Below are 5,364 nucleotides of genomic sequence, written 5' to 3' on the forward strand. Positions count from 1 at the left end.
TGGTTCATTTATTAAATCCGATCTTCGGTTGTACAGATGTGCATCTTTCGCCTTTCTTCTTAGTACTCCAGATCTAAAGTGAGTTATAAGTGTTACAGCTATGTCCAGGGATGGAAGGAGACCTACTTTATAATGCTAAAGTGGATTTAGCCCACACCTTTTCCAACAGTAGCTCAAGGTGAGTTTCATTCAGGTGATGTAGGTATTTGCCGTGTTACAAAAACCTTTGTTCCTTGTTGAAACCAAGTTGTGACACTTTTTTTAAATGTCTTATGGCAGTTACACAATCATTTTGTTAACACCAAGAAGCCCCCCTCCCCTCCCCCACCAATCTCTGGATCTGAACCAGTAGGGTTATGGTGGGCATCGGTACTTGAGTGGATCATTTGGAAACCAAATCTACCGTCAGGGATTCCCCTGACCACTGTAGGGCAAGGCCTTTATACTCTTGCACACATGGTCATGGAGGTGTGAAAATGACCTCTTATTCAAGAGTGACAGCATAAAAGTATACGCGTTGCCGTGAATACACGGACTTTGCCGGCAGGCGCTGTCTGGGGGGCACAGGAAGAATTAACAGGTGTAGTGTTGATTATAAAATTCCTTAATTTGTGTGTGTGCCTACGTACTTTGCCCCTGCTATACAGTGAGAATAAATGTCTGCACCTGCTTTTAAGGTCCGATCCCTGCGATGTCCACTGGAAAGATAAACAGGCACACGTGTCTTTAAGAAACAGGCACCTGCTCACCCTCGTGCTGGGTGTTGTGTTGGAAAGTTGAACAGAGGAGAAGTAGAACTACTATCGCATCTAGGTAAATGTGTCTTTAATTGGCATAAACATACAGTGTGCATCCCCCCTGCTCCCAGTGAGTGGCATAAGCTCATAAGAATAGCCATATGGGGTCACACCAATGGTCCATCTAGCCTGGTATCCTGCTTCCAACAATGGCTGACCCAGGTCACGAGTACCTGGCAAAAACCCAATTAGTAGCAACTTTCCATGCGGAATCTCAAAGAGTAGCAACATTCCATGTAGAACCCCAGAGCGTAGCAACATTCCATGTAGAACTCCAAAGAGTAGCAACATTTTATTTATTTGCTACATTTGTACCCCACATTTTCCTACCTATTTGCAGGCTCAATGTGTCTTACATTATATTACAAAAGATTTAGTTATGAACAGAGTAAGAGGTTTGTTCTAAATTAACATATTACTATTAAGAAATAAGGAAGATATGTCTGTAGAATAATTTACATAACATATAATAAAAACCAATAATGATAATATGGCTAATATAATCAGAGGGATCAATAGCAACATTCCATTCAGAATCCCAGAAAGTTGCAACATTCCACATAGAACCCCAAAGATTAGCAACATTCCATGCTACCAATCCCAGGGCAAGTAGTAGCTTCCCCCATTCGCTATAGAAATGATTTGTAGTAGTAGTAGTAGTCTCTCAATAACAAGCTATGGACTTTTCCTCCAAGAACTTGTCTAAACCTTTTTAAACCCAGAAACGCTAACCACTGTTACCACATCCTCTGGCAACGAGTTCCAGACTTTTTCACCAAGCAAAAAAATATCTCCTCTTATTTGTTTTAAAAGTATTTCCTTGTAACATCATTGAATGTCCCCTGGTCTTTGTACTTTTTGAAAGCTCAGGGGAAGAAAGAGGTGAAGATTTGCATTCTGAAATCCTTGTGCACACTTTAACCTGTGCATTTTGAATCTGCTTCAAGACAGGACCTTATCTCTTTGAAAATCAGTTTATAGCCCTCTAAGTACAAGTTATCTCTGGGGCAGTTTCAAAATTGCTTCTGCCCCTCCCCCATTCTCTTCTACCAAATAGGGGAGAGGCTCAGGATAATGAATGTGACTGCTGGATGGACCAATCAGGTCTTTATCTGCCGTCATCTATTATGTTACAGGAATCACTGAAGCCACAAATCTAAACAATAATAACTATATATATTTATAGAAAATGGTAAAATCTAAAAAACATTCAAAAAGGAAGGCATCCCCTGTACCCTTCCCACTTCTTAAGAGAATCCTCAAACAGAGAGGAAGACGTTCATTAGGATATGCTCAGGCCTCTTTTGCAGTTATACCTTAAGGCGAGTTACGTTCAGGTATATCTCTGACCCCGGAGGGCTCACAATCTGAACTTTGGACCTGAGGCAGTGGAGGGTCAGAAGGAGCTGCAGTGGGATTTGAACCCTGGTATCTGGTTCTCAGCCTCCTCTGTAACCATTCGGCTACCCCTGGATAAAATTATCATCCTTCTGTAAACCAGAATCACTCAGGAGGGCAATCAACCCCCTACAGGAATTTTTCCCTGTAGCTTGGTGAAATATAAATATTGTCAATGAAATGAAAGGATGGCTCGGGACTTCCAACGTGTGTTAGGAACACAAGGAAAGCTGTGCTGAATCAGTCCAAGGTCCATGGAGCCCAGTAGCTTGACTAAGTGACCAGTCCGGGTGACAAGTACCCAGCCGATCCCAAAAAGCAGATCTTTTTTTCTCACAGCACATTTCTGGGTGCAAGTAATGGAAGAGTAGCCTAGTGGTTAGAGCACTTGAAATCTCACTGCTGGTCTTTGTGATCTTGGCCAAGTCAGTTAATCCTCCATTGCCTCAGGTCCAAACATGGATTGTGAACCCTCCAGGGACAGAAAAATACCTGAATGTAACTCACCTCGAGATACTATTGAAAAAGGTGTGAGCGAAATCCAAATAAGAATAAAATAAATTTACTATGGACTTTTCCTCCAGAAACTTGTGCAAACCTCTTTTCAGTCCCGCTGTGCTGCTGACACTTAAACACATACTCTAGCAACCGAGAAAAAAAAACCCCAATTTTGTGCTTTCTTCTGGTATGTGCAACCATTAGCATTGCACTACTGCCCTAGCAAAAAGGAAATAGATGATACTATTTCTAAAGAATGGAATTCGTAAACCTGGGCAAGCAAAGCACAGACTGAGCACATGTGGATGTACACGAGTGTAGAAGGATAAAACTGGTTTATCTTAAGGCTTGTCCATGTGCAAGAGGGAAGTGCAAGTGTGACACGGTGTTCACAAGGTACAGTGCGTATGTCCTAAATGGAGTACGCTTGCAAGGATGTGAATGCATGACAATCTGCATATCCATATCGATGTGTGAGTGTAAGGAGGTGAGTAGGTGATGACGTGCACTTCTGAATAGTAAGCGTGCAAGGATGTGAATGCATGGCAATGTGAGTATCCGTATCGATGTGACGTGCACTTCTGAATCATGTGAATGCATGACAATGTGCGTATCCGTATCGATATGACGTGCACTTCTGAATCGTGTGTGTGCAAGGATGTGAATGCATGACAATGTGCGTATCCGTATCGATGTGTGAGTGTAAGGAGGTGAGTAGGTGATGACGTGCACTTCTGAATAGTAAGCGTGCAAGGATGTGAATGCATGGCAATGTGCGTATCCGTATCGATATGACGTGCACTTCTGAATCGTGTGTGTGCAAGGATGTGAATGCATGACAATGTGCGTATCCGTATCGATGTGACTTGCACTTCTGAATCGTGTGTGTGCAAGGATGTGAATGCATGACAATGTGCGTATCCGTATCGATGTGTGAGTGTAAGGAGGTGAGTAGGTGATGACGTGCACTTCTGAATAGTAAGCGTGCAAGGATGTGAATGCATGGCAATGTGAGTATCCGTATCGATGTGACGTGCACTTCTGAATCATGTGAATGCATGACAATGTGCGTATCCGTATCGATATGACGTGCACTTCTGAATCGTGTGTGTGCAAGGATGTGAATGCATGACAATGTGCGTATCCGTATCGATGTGTGAGTGTAAGGAGGTGAGTAGGTGATGACGTGCACTTCTGAATAGTAAGTGTGCAAGGATGTGAATGCATGGCAATGTGCATATCCGTATCGATGTGACGTGCACTTCTGAATCGTGTGCGTGCAAGGATGTGAATGCCTGACAATGTGCGTATCCGTATCGATGTGACGTGCACTTCTGCGTGCAAGGATGTGAATGCATGACAATGTGCGTATCCATATCGATGTGTGGGTATGCAGTTCCAAATCGGTGTGTGCGAGAGATGAGGTGAGTGTGTGCCAGTATGCACGTGAACTGTGAGAGAAGGGCGCAAGTGTGAAAAGGCTTCCATGTCCAATCATATCTGTAAAAAGTGAGTGTGCAAGTGCGATAGCATGCACATCAGTGTGGGCAAAGGAAGATGCAGGCGTGTTATAACAGTGTTTCCCATGTTGGATATCCACAATGAATATGCACTAGACTGATTTGCATACACTGCCAAATCTCTTTTATGCATATTTATTGTGGATACCCTGAAACCCTGACTGGTAAGGGGGTACTCCAGGACCAACACGGGAAGCACTGTTATAGCATCCAAGCCAGAACCAGAGTACAACAGCAATACACGTCAGAAATAGCACATGTGAAAGAGAATTTTGGCGAGCGGGTTTGCGAGTGTGAATAAACTTGCACGAGACAGACAGAGTGACAGCAGAAAAAGAGAAGGAGAGAAGTGGTGGACAGAGTTAGCAAGAGACGGTGTGTTTAGCTATTACCAAAGAAGGAAGTCTAGCCGAGGCACAGCACAGATAAGAAAGTCCATCCCCAGGCCCATCTGAAAAAGTGCAAAGAGTTTATTTGAAATGTTTAAGAGAATGACATCACCTTCCTCACACTCTGTAAAACATGTTCAACCCAATAAACAATCAGAGCCCAAAGCTAGAGGGAAGAGGGGGCTATGATTACACCTCTCTGAAAGACGCTGTCCAGAAAAATGGCGCACGCCCAGGAGAAAGACCGCATGGTAATGCTCATCCACCATGTACCAGCCCCCGAGTGTTTCTCTCTGCCTTGCTAAAAAGTATCCCCACAATAATTCCACACTACAATGCCCTCCCACATCCAGAACACACCAGACCATTTCCACACGCGTACGCGTGCTGGAAGCGGAATGTTTTTGCAGGAATACTGCACTATAGAGGGGCATTTTCCATGGGACGTCTAAATCTGATTTTGAAAAAAAAAAATCGAATGGTGAACAGAGCGATTTTTGAACCAGAAAAATATCTATTTTGAAAATCACAATTTTCTAGACATTTTTGTGTTCGTTACATCTTTCCTTAGGTACCATTTTCGGGGGAAAACGCACAAAACAAGCCATTGAGATGTCTTGGGGGGGGCAGCATTTTTAGCGCACTGGCCAAACAGACATCCCAGTACAGCAGTGGGGCAGCCTAAGGGCACTGCAATTCACTTCACATGAAAGGTCCCAGGTACAGTTTTCACTGTAACTCCCTTAGATTGTATGGTGATCC

Source organism: Microcaecilia unicolor, chromosome 3 (genome assembly GCF_901765095.1).
Source record: "Microcaecilia unicolor chromosome 3, aMicUni1.1, whole genome shotgun sequence".
Taxonomy (NCBI): domain Eukaryota; kingdom Metazoa; phylum Chordata; class Amphibia; order Gymnophiona; family Siphonopidae; genus Microcaecilia; species Microcaecilia unicolor.